The sequence below is a fragment of the Dendropsophus ebraccatus genome, chromosome 14 (assembly GCF_027789765.1).
Source record: "Dendropsophus ebraccatus isolate aDenEbr1 chromosome 14, aDenEbr1.pat, whole genome shotgun sequence".
Classification (NCBI taxonomy): Eukaryota; Metazoa; Chordata; class Amphibia; order Anura; family Hylidae; genus Dendropsophus; species Dendropsophus ebraccatus.
Genome location: NC_091467.1, coordinates 15494055 through 15510983, shown reverse-complemented (window position 1 = coordinate 15510983; position 16929 = coordinate 15494055). Strand labels below are relative to the sequence as shown.

Sequence of the window (16929 nt, the reverse complement as noted above, 5' to 3'; positions counted from 1 at the left end):
GACCCATTGAAAAAAAATTACTTTGGTCAAAAAAAAAAAAAAAAAAACACCTCCTGTCGATCAAAGGTAATGTCACAAACATGTTTGGTACAATGTAACAGAAAAACAGCTCAATAAGTCACCGTTGTATTCCAGAGACTCATTGCTTAACCCTGACCCCCTGGAACCTGTCAGGATATTAGGAGGGTTTTTACAATATTGCCTATTCAATCAGACATCAATAGTACAAGTCTCTACTGATAACCATTACTATGGTAAGATTTTACTATTATGTTATAGAACATTTTTTTATTCACACTATAAATTCTTTTTTAGTGTTTTATTATTATTTTTGTATTGTAGAGGTGTTCATGTTAGGTCTTCGTTGGGTATACTGGACATAATGGTAAGAACAACGTAACGTGCCGTACTATTCTTTTTCTGAAAATGGTGACTTCTCAATGGAAGCCAATTTGGATTTGTCATGCAAAAAATCTGGGACATATGGCCATGGCTTCTGGAATACTTGGAACTAGAGATGAGCGAGTACTAAAATGCTCGGGTGCTCGATACTCGAGACGAATATTTCCCGATACTTGGGTGCTTGTTTCGAGTAAGGAACCCCATTAAAGTCAATGCGAAACTTGAGCATTTTTGCAAGGGACCAAAGCTCTGCACAGGGAAGGTTGTGTGAAAACCTGTAAACCTCAGAAAATGATGGAAACAACATGGAAATGGACAGGAAACAGCAGGGGCAGCATGCATGGACGCCTCTGGGGCACCACGTGCACAGGACGCAGCACAGTGAGGATAGGTATAGCTAAACTACAGATCCCAGCCAGCCAAGGTAATGTCAGCAACAGAACAAAGTCCAAGCCAGCAGCCAAGAGTAGCAAAAAAAAAAAATGTTTTGAAAATATTAAACCCTTAGTACAGGGGTGGGGAACCTTTTCCATGTCGAGGGCCGGTCGGGCATTAATAAAATCATTCGAGGGCCGCATACCGTGTGCGGCAGTTAGTTGCGTGGGTTTGCAGCACCCAGGGCAAGGCAAAGTATTGTTCCCCTAGTTCCCCTGCTATTGTAGTTAACCCCCCCCAGTGATGCCCCTTGTAGTCTAGTTAACCCCCAAGTCATGTCCCTGGTAGCCTAGTTAACCCCCCCAGTGATGCCTCTGGTAGGCCTAGTTAACCCCCATCAGTCATGTCCCTGGTGGCCTAGTTAACCCCCATCAGGCATGTCCCTGGTGGCCTAGTTACCCCCCATCAGGCATGTCCCTGGTGGCCTAGTTAACCCCCAAATAAAAAAAATAAACATCCCACTCACCTTACCTCCGCTCCCACGCTGCCCATGTCCTCTTCTGTCCCAGGTCCTCTGTGCCGGTCTTTCTCCTGCAGACGGCGCGCGATGAAATGACGTCATCGCGCGCCGCCCGCAGGAGACTGAAGACACGCGCCGCTCTGCTGGGGAAGAAGCCGGCATAGACAGCATCCTCCTGTGTCCGGCAGCTGTCACAGACACCGGAGGATGCTGTGTGCGCCGGCTCCTTCCTCCTCCAGAGCGGCGCACATCACAGGGGAGCTGCGGGCCGCGGGCCGCATCGGGAGGTCTCAGGGGCCGGATGCGGCCCGCGGGCCGGAGGTTCCCCACCCCTGCCTTAGTAGGACTGTTGGGTTCTTTGAGTCAGATTCCTACCTAACCGCACACTAATTCCCTGCCTAACACTCTCCCTGACAGACAGCAGCTCTCTCCCTAATCTCTTCCAGCCTGCGTCTGATGCGAGCACCGCGGGGCCTGATTCTTATATGTCAGGGTCATCTGATCTGGCCAGCCAATTGCTGCTATCGTCATGTAGGGTTCCCACATGATGCTAGGAGCTCCCAAATACTCTCCTGCATGATGATTGGCTGAAAAAAAGCCGCCAAACATGCAGTAAGAGGAAGATACCATTGTTTCGAGTATCGCGAGATGCTCGTCCGAGTAACGAGTACCATCGAGTACCCTAATACTCGAATGAGTACCAAGCTCGGACGAGCATGCTCGCTCATCACTAGTGTCAATATGTTAATAGTTCTCAACATCTCCCATAATAGACATGCATGCTTTAATCAAGGCTAGTGGAATAAGCCGCTGTCAGACACCTCTTGTCCCTTGAAAACAAAGGATTGGGCATATTTAAATCCAACATGTCCAATACACATTGAATGGCTGATTGGTCCCGTCAATATCAAGGGTTTCCTCCAACATTTGCCTAATGTGTATGGGCACCTTTACTTGTAACTGTTTGGCTGGGGTCACATCACTTTTCTTTAGAAAAATTAGGCTATTTTATTGTGATTTGCAGAATACACCTAGGCTGTATCCCTGTTTTCCATTTGGTACTCAGGCTTGCTCCACCTTCCCCACGGAACGGGAAGGCATGGGGAATCAAATGACGAAGGTTGAGAAGGTTCGCGTGCGATCGAACCTAACAATTCCCGATGTTCGATCATCTCTAGTAATGACCCCAGTTGAAGCTCTTACGCCAGATACATGTGTTGGTATTCGGCTTTCAAATAAACAGATATAAAAGAACAAAATAACTCAAGGAATTATACTCAGGTCGAGCTGGAAAGGTTTGACCCAATAGAGACCCATTTTTAAATGTTTACGCTAATTCTAAGCTTAAAGAATTATACGTTACATGGACAGCCTATTGAATTTAATGGGCTCTGTGTAATTGTTGCAGAAGAATGGAACAGCCAACTAATCTGTAATATGACTAAAAAAAGAGCCCTTGGGGTGTCCACCCTCTTAGCCATGTTCTGCAATGGGCCTTTTGGTTTCGTCCAGTCTGTTCCTTTAAATTAGTAGAAGACTTATCTCAGTTGGCACAGTCTTTAATTCTTCTTGACCTGGCAGCAGAGATTTAACTAGGGCAGCATTTTGATATGAAGACATCTTTTATGGCGGGTAGTAAAACTAAATTATGTGATTACAACACAGGGCAATTAGCGTTTTATGCAATGAGAAAATATGGCTGATTTGCCTTGTGCACATATTCCTACCACCCAGTAGCAAAGGGGATGGGTCTGATTAGGGCCAGAGTCCATATAGCATTTGGAACAGCCCAGAAAGGGAGCGGACTTGCTGGACAGACTGACTTAGGGCCCTTTTATACAAAACGATTATTGGCAACAGAAATGCTCATTCAGACGATAATTAGCCCGTGTAATAGTGACAGCGATCAGCCGAGGAGCGGGAAAACGCTTTTTCTCCAGCTGATCCTATCTTTAGAGAAGCCCTATAAATTATCATTTACCGATAGCAATATATTTAAATGGCTGCACAAACAATACAGGGATCATTTGTGCAGCCGGCTGCTTGATTCATTGTAAAAGCATTGCAAGCCTTTAATCTCGTTGATAGTCGATTGTTTGCGGCCGAAGATTGTTCAGTGTGAAAGGGCCCTTTGGGCTTGCCGGAACTTATATGCCACACCGGCATGAGGACTTCCACAGGGTTGTCCCACACTCAGTGGGATGAGAATGTAAGAGGGGGGCTGCACAAGTGGTGTAGATGACAATGGTGTTCTGCACATGGTATAGGGGATGCAGGTTTCTCTCCACCCAGTAGAGGGGGCTGGGTTGACAGATAGCTCCTTTCCAATGTATAATGTTTCCAATGCAAGTGTATGGGACTGTGTACCCTGCATTGCTTAACCTCCTTAGAGCCAGAAGTGGTGTGATTGTAACAACAGAATATCAATGGCACATAACATTATCAGAACAATATAATAGTACATATGTACAAATACATGTAAAAAAAAGGAACTGTCAACCACCCCCAACCAACAGGTGACACAGGGTACATAGTGGGACACTGCACATCCAAGTGGTCTATCTTTCTGCTACCTACAGATAGTTGTTGGTCACAGACAGTAGTTCGGGGTCTAAGGAGATTAAGTATGCTTAGTTGTCTGACCACTATATGTGATTATTTGGCTGAACCCAATCTACATGGAGGGGGGGGGATGATTTTTTATTGCTGGCCTGCTCCACTGCAGGGGTGGAATCCAACAAGTTTTATTACTGCAGTTGCTTGGAACAGCTGTAATATTTTAATCCGTACCACATTAGATAATAGCCAGATGCCATTTTACCTAGAAAAAAAACGCCTCGTCCTGCAAAGTCCCAGACACTCACCAAAGCGTTCTGCAAATTAATCTCTAAAATGTTTTGACAACATCTTAATTAGTTAATGAATCGAGTTTTATATATTTGTATCCTGGTTGGACTTGAAACGAGTCGTGCATCGGGATCAGCACATTTGCACCATAGCACATGTAACAATGCTTTTCAATGTCGCTATTCATCACCCTGATTGGCCAAGAGCCTAGTGGACGATGGCCCAAAAACTGACACAGCGTGAATGATGTACAACGTGAAACGGAGGCGTATCTGCCCGACACAGCATATTTTAATCTACAAGCTGTCCAGCCTTTTGTAGTGATGACATCTCTAATCTGGAAGGAGTTCATTCTAACTACTGCGAGCAGCTATTTCTTCCGATAAAAAAAATAAAAAAACAAAAAAAACGTTAAACTTTCAACAAATGTTTAGATTCTCAGTAACTATAACCTCTGTATATGAACTCCATCGAGACAGCGGTTGGATCAAGTCATAAATCACAAGAGTTGGATTTGGAGACGTGAGATCTTGGGGTTAAATACGTAAAGACGGTGTCCCCGATACTACCCTGCACCAAAGTGATTCAAGATTTAATACAAGGAGAAAGTAAAGTCAGAAATCCAACTGGAAGAGATTATGTCATGGAAGAACAACTAGACACGTCTGCAGAGGCTTTTAGTGGATAGTAGAGATGAGCGCAACTAGAGCACGTTCGAGTCCGATTGTTCAGCATTTGGCTAGGCTTGGTTCACACTAAGGTTTTGCAATCCGTTTTTTGCAAAAGAATTCAGTATTGATCCGTTTTTCCAAAATGGATGGCAAAAATGTAGTGTGAACCTATCCATACTGGTGGTTGAAGAAGCTTCCTATGGCTGCATCCAACTTCTTCAGCCACTGGTATCCAAATGGCGCACAATCTGACTCGAGCATGCTCTAGTTACACTCAACTGTAGTAAATAGGAATTAATTTTTTTTTACAAATCTTTTAGGCTGTGTTCCCACACCATTTTCTTTTTGACGATTGATGGCCGTCATTTACAATACGCCATTTTGAGTCTACGGACTTTTTTTTTATAACAGCTGTGATGGTACAAATAATTCTAAAATGGGTGTTATTTGGACTCAAAATGACGGCGCCCTAAAAGACGTCCAAAAAAACCCCCATAGCCTTTATGTGAGTTTTTACTTACACATAGATAGGCATAAACCAGTGAAAAAAAACATGTCCATAAACTAATATGATGGATATATTTTAATATCCAAAACCAAGGTCAAGGTCAATCACAAGTCAACACAGAATCATAAAACTCAGGAACGGTAGCCAGATAAAAGTTAATACTAGAGATGAGCATGCTCGAGTCCAATCATTGGATGTGGCCCTAGGGAGTCCTGGAAAACATGGATACAGCCTATGGTTAGGGTCACTAGGTGACTGAAGCGTCATCTACCCAACGTCTAATGATTTATGGGGTAGGGCTGGGGGCCAATCTGAGATGTATATTTATAATTATTACTTCACCAAAGGTGGAGATGGGGAATTATCTCTGTTCAATGTCTTTGTCTGTCATCTGTGGGATATTTCCAATGTTTCTAATGGTAATAAAACTTTTTATATTTATATTAATCCATTAACAGGAACGTGTTTGGTCCACATGTCATGACCCGATGTTATGAAGATGCCGCTCTCCTGTGTCTTAGTGATGTAAGTAATGATTACTTTCCCAAATGACGTCCAGCTTCATCGCCCACCTTTCCTCTACACGTTACAGGACAAAGTTTAACCCACTGTTCCTGTTTGTGCTTCCATTTGTAACTGTGTTTCTTATAAATAGGACAAAGAATATGACGGGGAAAATAGGTTTCATAGGTTATAGGAATATGGAGGTGGGGTCTGGGTATGGTATTTTTCTCATCAAATACCCTGGAGTCTGAATAAATATGATGAATTGATTGAAGGGCCAAAGTGCTAAAGATTTGTAATTTACTTCTATTAAAAAAATCTCAAATCTTCCAATACCTATCAGCTGCTGCATGTCCTGTAGGAAGAGCTGTATATTTCCAGTCTAGACAACAGGAGAGGTTTTCGATGGGGATTTTCTACTGCTCTGGACAGTTCCTGTCACAGACAGAGGGGGCAGCAGAGAGCAGTGGAAAGAATACATCACTTCCTGCAAGGACATACAGCAGCTGATAAGTACTGGAAGATTTGAGATTTTTTAATAGAAGTAAATTACAAATTTCTGGCACTTTTGTTTTAAAAGAAAAAAATCTTTGCTGAACTACGCATTTAAAGGGGTATAACCAACACTATCTTGAAAGTAAATAGAGCGGCAGCACACATGCTCGACCACCGCTTCAGTCACATGGATCAGTGGGGGTCCCATCAGTCAGACCCCCCTGCTAACCTGTCGATGTCTTAGTTGGAATAAAAAAAAAACCCTTCATACTGTATATATTGCATTAATCATATTCGCTTAATCTACCTTTCTTTCCAATATTACAGCTAAAACTTTTTGCTGAGTTGAAAATATTCTACAAAAACATTTTTAAAATTCTTCAAAAAGTGAGGGGAAAAAAAAAAAAAAAAAAAGCTGAATCTCCTTCATGACCATTAAGAGTAACACATGTCATCTTGACTTATTTTTGCATGTGATAGCTGCATGCTCCTTCCATGCGGAAGATTAATCATGTTGTTTTTCACACCTGGAATGCCACCGGTTCTGTCTTGAGTCATCTTCAAAGGAACATGGTTAACCCTTCTTTGTCTGTTTTCGGAGAGATATGGTATGCCCCTCCCCCCCAATCTTTACTAGGCTGATGAAAGTAGAGAACTCACGTCAGTGTGAATGACATTTCCCAATGGAGGCGAATAGAAAAACAGCCGGGTGGGTTAATCATTATCCATTGCTGAAAACACCAACAACCTAAGAGCAGCCACTGGATAAAGACCTTGAACAAGGGATCAGCGAGTGCCACTAAGTGCCTGGGCCCTGCACTAAATAACAAGCTGTTGTGTTGGCTTCTAGATACTATATTTAGTGGAGCCAGGCCGACCACTGGGAAGACAAAGACAAAGTTTTTGTATATTAGACTTTGTGGTTGGCCGTTTCCAGTTCTCCAAGTGTTTGACACAGCTACGACTCCTGGAAAAAATTAAGAAAGTAAGGGCAAATCCACAAATCACAAATATGAAACAAAGCGATGTTGGTTTAATAGAAAACATTCCGAAGGATCCCTCAAATAAATAGGAAATTATAATTGAGTTATATTATAATTATAATGAATTCCATACGTTTTTTAAGATCAAATGAAGGGAAAAATTGTGCAATGTTCAACAACAACAAAAACAACAACAGGCTGCGGTTATTACTTTGTTAGGGCCCTATTACATGGAACAATAATCGGCCGAATCTCCCCTATCCGGATGATTATCGCTCTGTGTAATAAACACAACGGTCAGCCGATGACAACGATCATGGGCTGATCATTGATATAGGTTTCCTATAATTGTGTAATAGCAGTGCGCGGCCGGTGGCTGACAATTTCCAAACTCTATACATTACCTATCCATGCTGCAGGGCTCCTCTTGCGCTCTGCTTCTCCCGGGGTCCTGCGCGCTCCAGCTTCAGGGCGGCCTGTCTCAGCTGACAGGCCGCTCAGCCAATCACAGGCCGGGACCGCCGCGGCCAGTGATTGGCTGAGCGGCCTGTCAGCTGAGACAGGCCACTCTGGAGCTTCAGCAGCGCGGGACCCGGGGAGAAGCATAATGCAAGAGGAGCCCTGCAGCATGGATAGGTAATGTATACTGTTTAAGCAAGGGCTGCCAGGACATTGGTAACGATGTCCATGCAGCCCTTGTTAAACGATTATCGGGCCGTGTAAAAGGCCCAGTAAACGAGCACCGATCTAGCAGATCGGCACTCGTTTACAGTTATTATCGGGCCCCCATCGACCTGTGTAATAGGACCCTTACTCATCCTCAGGCTTTTTTGATGTCTAAATTATTCGAGGTCTGGACTTTACTAATGATAAATAATAATTGACATCAAACTGATGACAGGTCAGCTTTGCAGGATCAAGCTTTTTCACGGACAAGTAATGTGCGAACTTACCAAATGTTCTGGTTCATTCACTTTCAAATTTGTTGTAAAAAATTGGTCAATGATAGTGATGAGCGAACTTACCTTCATCTAAGTCTCGACTCTCAAGGGCTGCATCCAACTTCTCCAGGCACTGCCAATCAAATGACAAGCATTCAGGTTTGGATGAACCTGAATGTTCGGTAAGTGCGCTCCTCACTATCATGGACCAAACGTTTAAAATTTCCAACAAATTTTCAATTGGGTTGAGAGCTGGACTATTTTCTAACCATATTATGAATCTGATAGGCCTTAAAGGGAATGTGTCACCTACATTTTCTTTTACTGATTAGAGCCATATACTAAGACTTCTTCTTTTATTCTAATCTGTTTCTATTTTCTAATTTTCATTTTTTTATTTCACTCTTTGTACATTGTTATGGGGGCGGCCATACTGACTGGGCTGTTCTTAACAGCATTTACTGACATGCTTTACGGCAAGACTCGTGGATATAGATGACAATAGACAGACTCTGTCCCCTTGAGATGAATGTAAAACATTACGACCTTTGAAGAGGTCATTCCACAAAGAGCTGCTATTGTCTCACTACTGGCATCACATGTTGCTGCAATGCTGTACAGATCACAGCCTTCTATTATCACCACAAACAGAACAGGAAATATCAGCTTAGTTTTAGCCCTAGTGATGAGAATGAAAACTGCAAGAAATCAGGATTATTTTATATTATAGATAGAAAAATTTGAATTTTTTTTTTTTTACCAAAAACTCTTTAAAAATATGTTTAACATAAAAAAGTCATTTTCTGATAAATAACTTTTGAAATGTCATCAGGGAAATTAAAGGTTAATGATCACAGCGGGACTCACTGCTTAGACCCAATGTGGTACAAAGATACGGCAGGGAGAGAGCATGGCGGTAATGTGATCTACTCCCCGGCCGCTCGCTAGTTCTAAATCTGTCGCCTCATTACAGTCTATGAGGCTAAGTACTTGAGTGGCCGGGGAGTGGATTGTACTGCTGCCGTGTTCTCTCCCCACCTGTATCTTCGTATCACAGTTGGTCTCAGCAGTAATTTTTATAAATGGATGACAATAGCTTATATCTGTCTCTTGTCATTTTTTGGATTATGTTATAGAAGAAATATCGGGACCAATGAAGGACTAAAGGGTAGAATACTCACTGACCCACAAAGTACTTTAAGGCCTCTATACACTATAAATCTATTATCCATCTATTGTGGGGGCCACCTGACTCTGCCGATTGATGATATAAGGGGGGAAAAGTATTGGGCATTTTGGACTTCAACTCCTCAACCCTTTTGTTCTTAGAGAGGTAAGCCACCAACACTGGAGTCTGGCAGCGGCTTACCCTTTCTCTCTCCATTCAGAATATGTGGCCATGTAGTCAGGAGAGAGTTTGTCAAAAACTTTGGCATGTGTATGGGTAGTTGGGTTATAAATTGGGGCTATGAGTATTCTGAACCCTCAAAGTAAATAACATGTATTGTTACTTTTATGGAGTTTTCTTTGCATTATTAAATTCTAGGAAACTGCTTTTCACCTTTGCTTCTAGTGCATATATATGTATATATAGTAAAACACTTCACTACTGCTTACACCAAGGCTGGAAAACAAGTCCTGCGTTATAAACAGGCAAAGTACAATGTACTGGTACAATAAGTTACAATGCAGGAGAACATTGCATACCATGGGGAGATAATCGAGACACATGATTTCATATAAAGACCATCATAATACTATTGGGAAGCTGTATACTGCGCAAATATATGGCTATATATATATATATATATATATATATTGCATATATATATATATATATATATATATATATATATAATGAAAATATTATGGGGGACATTTATCAAGATAAATACGCCTGTCTTAAATAAAATTCGTCTTAAATAAAATGTGTCCCCCTTGCCCGCCCAACGATGGATATGGAATCTGCCCCTTTTCCATGGCATGTGCCAGGGGCGCACATTGATAAGTGTGCCCTATGTTTTCGACAGTGTTCTGAAGTCCCATAGAGAGTGAATGCTCTGCCATGCACTTGCTATGAGCTCTGTTCTTTTGGGGCACAGTTTTCACCCATTATCTGAATCAGTGGAGGTTTCAGTGGTCAAACTTAAAAACATATATTCTCTCCACAGGAATGAGAATAGAAAATAAATTAGAATACCTATTTAAAGGGGTGTTCAAGTGAAAAAAATCACATCACATCAACTAGTGTTAGAAAGTTACACAGATTTGTAAATTACTTCTATTTAAAAATCTCAAATCTTCTAGTACTTATCAGCTGCTGTCGTCCTGCAGGAAGTGGTGTATTCTCTCCAGTGTGACACAGTGCTCTCTGCTGCCACCTCTGTCCATGTCAGGAACTGTCCAGAGCAGGAGCAAATTCCCATAGAAAACCTCTCCTGCTCTGGACAGTTCCTGACATGGACAGAGAGCAGTGGGCAGCAGAGAGCACTGTGTCAGACTGGAAAGAATACACCACTTCCTGCAGGTCATACAACAGCTGATAAGTACTGAAACACTGGAGATTTTAAAACAGAAGTAATCCACAATTATTGAATTGAATTGAAAAATGATAAGTTTCGCCAAAGTACCCCTTTAAGTTTATTCCAATAGTCTTCAGCTTAAGGCTGGTGTATAAAATGTCTGTGTTTTTTTTTTTTTTTAATTATTATGCCCCTTTGTGTTTTTTTTTAAGGAATGAAGCTGGTCAATGCTGGATCTATGCCTAAATAATACCATCATACTGTGCCACTAAGTGGCACTAAGAGCAACATACAGTGCTATATAATGAAAGTGGTCAAGAGGGGATAACTCCAAGTAAATATAATCTCCCATTCTTCTGATTGATACTATAATCTGCTCCATATTTTACTTGTTAAGATCTGCATGTAGTCTTGCTTCATTTGGTGAGCTTCATAACAATTAGGCCCCCTCTCCCCAGCCAGGAGATGGGGCCCAACCGCTGTTGTGGTGTACAGGAAAGAGATTGATGCCACTGGTGGGTAGATGTTATTAGTGGTACGATAGAGCTCAGCCAAAGATGGTATTGTCCTGACGCCAGTGCTAGTCCAGCACACAGCTGTGATGTTGGTACCTGTTTTGTAGAGTGGCCCTGGCTTGGCTACAGCAGGGACATCTGCTCTGTGTGTCCTTTTCCCACAAGAATCTAGGTAGAACTGATGCTACACCTCCACCCACCAAGTAACTACCTTCAGGAATTATGTAAGGGACCCTGTGAGTGGTGGAAAAGAATGTGTGCAAGAAAAAAGAAGAGTGATAGGTTAGAAGGAAAAAACATTTCCTATAGGTCAGCAAAAGCACATGGCACACATAAAACAGTAACCCTTTATCAACTTCAGCTGTGCATTATAAAAAAGCATACATACAGAACACCTTGTGGTGAAACTATAGAATACTACCTTCATCAATATAACTTTTTAATGTGTGTTAATAAGCTATCTGGCCCTTGAACCCCCCGGACGTGAAAGAAAGCCATACATACCTAATAATTGTCGACCACAACCTCTTCTCCTTGGGCGCCATTTTGTGTCGATGCTGTCAGAGGAGGGGGTGGGCCTCCTCTGGTTGCTCAGCCCTGATTGGCTGAGCAAGCTTGACGTCATGTGATGCACTCCAGTCTATGAAAAGGCTACTGGTGCGCAAGTGCACCAGTAGTTTGTTCTATCCCATTCACTTCACTGGAACCCGGGAGTGAGGGCGATCCGAGGATGCCGGCCGGAGCTGACGGAGATTCAAGCGGCAATCGTCACCGGAGGGATGGAGTATAAAATGTGTTTTTTTTGTCTGTGTTTTTTGTCTTTTAAAGACTTTTCCAATATCAGATTGTTGGGCTGCAGATATCCAATGCCCCTGCTGATCAGCTGACACTAGCATGCACAGTCAAAGAGAGCGGGAAGCAGACAGCGCTGTACATGCATTGGTTACTGCAACTCAGCTCCCATTGAAGTGAATGAAAGCTGAGCTGCAGTAACCTAGAACGACCACTGCCCAAAGTATGGAGCTGTTTGCTTCCTGTGTATGGTGTTGCCATGACATTAGAAAACAAGAAAAAAAGATATATATATTTCATACAAAATGAAATAATAATAATATATATAACCCTTAGCATTCTAAATAAAAAATACTTATTGTCCCATAAATAAGTAGGCCACAATCAGGTGCAAAAAAAAAAAAAAAGTAAAAATAACACCAACATGAAAAACGAAAAAGAAAACTAAGGAGGATGAGAGAGCCCGGTGTGTGCGCAGTGACACAGCCCCCGCTTGTAAGTCCGTCCCATCAGCTATTGCTTTGTGATACATTATAGCATTGACCTTGGGTTATACGATTCCAGGTATTTCTGCAGAAAAACAGCCCTATTATTGCCTCCGCATAAACAACTGCTGATAAAGGAAGCGGCCGCGGAGTTAGACTTCGCTACGAAATAAACCTTTGGCTACAACATATTGTTCTAAGTGTTCTGGGGATGAAGTGAAGATTGTATGAGTAATTCTGATTTATAGGAACATTAGGATAAGTTATAGGCTCTGTTCACACTATACAAACATAGAAGATTGTCAGCAGAAAAAGCCCCCCTGCTCCAGCCTGCCCTTGTAGTATTGCCCTTCTTGTTCTCTTAGGATAGATATATGTTTATCCCAGGCAGGTTTACATTTAGTCACTGTAGATTTATCTACCACATCGACTACTCTTTCAGTAAAGTAATATTTCCTCACGTTACTTCTGATCTTTCCCCCAGTAACCTCTCACTGTCTCCTCTTGTTCTTGAGTTTTCTAAAAACACTTCCCTCTTGAACCTTATTTAGTCCTATAACTATTAATATGTATACAGCCCAGCATACCATTATATATATATCCTGTACAGCTCAGCATACCATTATATATATATATATATATATATATATATATATATATATATATACAGCCCAGCATACAATTATCTATATATATACACAGTCCAGCATACCATTATGCATATACAGCCCAGCATACCAATATATATATACAGCCCAGCATACCAATATATATATACAGCCCAGCATACCATTATATATATACAGCCCAGCATACCATTATATATGCAGCCCAGCATACAATTATATATATACAGCCCAGCATACCATTATATATATACAGCCCAGCATACCATTATATATATATCCTGTACAGCTCAGCATACCATTATATATATATATATATATATATATATATATATATACAGCCCAGCATACAATTATCTATATATATACACAGTCCAGCATACTATTATGCATATACAGCCCAGCATACCAATATATATATACAGCCCAGCATACCAATATATATATACAGCCCAGCATACCATTATATATATACAGCCCAGCATACCATTATATATGCAGCCCAGCATACAATTATATATATACAGCCCAGCATACCATTATATATATACAGCCCAGCATACCATTATATATATATCCTGTACAGCTCAGCATACCATTATATATATATATATATATATATATATATATATATATATATATATACAGCCCAGCATACAATTATATATATATATATACACAGTCCAGCATACCATTATGCATATACAGCCCAGCATACCAATATATATACAGCCCAGCATACCATTATATATATACAGCCCAGCATACCATTATATATGCAGCCCAGCATACAATTATATATATACAGCCCAGCATACCATTATATATATACAGCCCAGCATACCATTATATATGCAGCCCAGCATACCATTATATACACAGCCCAGCATACCATTATATATATACAGCCCAGCATACCATTATATATATACAGCCCAGCATACCATTATATATGCAGCCCAGCATACCATTATATACACAGCCCAGCATACCATTATATATATACAGCCCAGCATACCATTTTATATATACATATATATATATATATATACAGCCCAGCATACCATTATATATAGAGCCCAGCATACCGTTATATATATACAGCCTAGCATAACATTATATATAGAGCCCAGCATACCAATATATATATATATATATATATATATATATATATATATATACACACATATATATATATATACATACAGGGCAGAATACCATTATATATATATATATATATATATACAGGGCAGCATACCATTATATATATATACATACAGGGCAGAATACCATTATATATATATATATATATATATATATATATATACAGGGCAGCATACCATTATATATATATATATATATATATATATATATATATATATATATATGAAGAATCCACTTTTAATCACACCAGTGCAATGTTTCGGCTCAATGTGTAGCCTTTCTCATCACTGCTTGAGAAAGGCTACACATTGAGCCGAAACGTTGCACTGGTGTGATTAAAAGTGGATTCTTCTTTTAGAAGTGCGGTCTCCTCCATCTTCTTTGATACTACATACGAACCTGGGTCCGGTTTGGTGAGACGTGCGTGCACCCATACCTTCTTACCTCTGGTGCTGCTGAAAATTTATTTTTGTGATATATATATATATATATATATATATATATACATATACAGCCCAGCATGCCATTATATATATATCTATATATATATATATATATATATATATATATATATATATATATATATATATACAGCCCAACATATGCTTTGCTTTCCCTACCGCCTAGCTGCACTGGTGACCCATGGGATTTTGCAGCCTGTATTGCTGATGGCTGTCAAAAAGACGTCTGTGATGATCATAATCATTATAGACGGCCGTCGTAAACAAATATTGGACGTCTTTTTTGACAGACACCGGCAGCACCAGCCGCAATAACCCGTAGTGTGAACATAGCCATGAACATGAATACAGGGCAGTGGGAAACACTGACTCTGTAAATCACGTAAAATAAATATTTGTGGTTTGTTACTGGTGTAGCCCCCCGTTTGGATAACATGCTGCACTTGCGTTGTTCCTGGTGTTATTTTAGGCAACAACTGGACTTAAAGGGGTTTTCCATGTACTCTCTCATTATACTATAGTCCTGAAAGTTCCTATCTAAGTGACTTACATTTAATAAATGGCCCTGTTACACTATTTTCCCAAGGATCACATGACTCACCTCTTCGTTTCTCCTCGGCTTCCAATGACGTCACATACTCTGCACCCGGTGTGGATTGTTGGGCAGTATTCCAGTGATGGTGAACCTGCAACCCAAAGTTAGGCTTAGTGTTAGTGTGTGAAATGGCTTAAGTTAACCCCAGCCTAATTACCCCAGTACTGCCCACCCCAGGAGTACTGAGAAGAGCCGCCACCGCTCCTTCTTACCAGGTCTCCTAGATATGCGATTACTTGTATAACCAAGGGGCACACTGACTTATTCATACTAGATACCTAGTAGGAGAATACTGAGCACCAGCCTCCCCCTTGCTGGTATATACCGTAGGCGCAAGTCATCACAAACATGCAGGACGCTGATGCTATTCTTATCCTATCCATATTCTGTCTATCACATCTAACATTATATGAATCAGCATTTTATAAAGTTGCAGCAAAGTCAGAATTTTATCCATATATCATATAGCCATGTGACGGAGCGTCCTACCTTCTAACCAGCCATAAGAGTGTCAGACAGCGCCACCTTCTGACCACAAGCCACAAAGCACTCAGGAGCTGACACATCCATGGTTTCTTCTCTGGGTGCCCTTTTGCACCAGGACTGTGGCTTCTAGACCAAGTATTTTCTTTCCTTTTTTTTGGTTCAGTTTAGAATGTACCTGCTATATATATATATATATATATATATATATATATATATATATATATATACACAATTCCCATCACCCATGGCTGTCCAGGCATGATGGGAATTGTAGTTTTGCCATAGCTGGAGACCAGGTTCCCGTCCCTGGTCTAAAAGATGAGCATCATTCTTTTCTATAGCACAATGAAAATATAGCTGATTTACTATTCTAGATGTGCCAAAAAACTGGCCCACAGGTGATGCACCACATTTATTACGTGTTTAGATACTTTTTTTGTACCCCCAAGAATGGGTGTGGCATAAAGGGGACATGTAAAAGGGCGTCCTCTACAATTGCTGCAGAAGACTGGTGTAATATAAGCCAAATAATAGGTAGTATAATTTTTTTGACAACAGTGTCTAAAGATGTGTGATATCTCTCCTATAGCAGGGTGTATCTAAGGGCCCTAATAGATGGGCCGATGGGCACTGCAAAAAAAAGCTTGGGAATCATGTGGACAGGACCAAATAAATTAATTACTTCCTATTAGAGATGTGTAGCTGACAATGAAATCATGTGCCTGTTCCTCAGCTGGCCCTATTAAAAAAGGCCATATTGGCATATTAGACAAATAAGTCCCCCGTGTATAAGGGCCTTAACGGGGGTACTCTAGTGATTTTTTTCTTTTTAGATCAACTGATGTCAGAAAAGTATATGCATTTGTAAATTACTTCTATTAAAACATCTCCAGTCTTCCAGTACTTATCAGCTGCTGTATGTCCTGCAGGAAGTGGTGTTTTCTTTCCATTCTGACCACAGTGCTCTCTGCTGCCACCTCTGTCCATGTCAGGAACTGTGCAGAGCAGGAGCAAATCCCCATAGAAAACCTCTCCTG

General features: G+C 40.9%; 1 long non-coding RNA gene and 1 pseudogene across 1 annotated transcript; both read left to right on the top strand.

Moving 5' to 3' along the window:
- LOC138772585 (catenin alpha-1 pseudogene) overlaps nt 1-16929 on the top strand; it is a 719716-nt pseudogene that overhangs the window by 161945 nt on the left and 540842 nt on the right.
- On the top strand, nt 111-5887 carry LOC138771654 (uncharacterized). Its single transcript, XR_011359668.1, has 3 exons — nt 111-254; nt 343-385; nt 5782-5887. It is a non-coding gene; the product is annotated as an uncharacterized lncRNA (long non-coding RNA).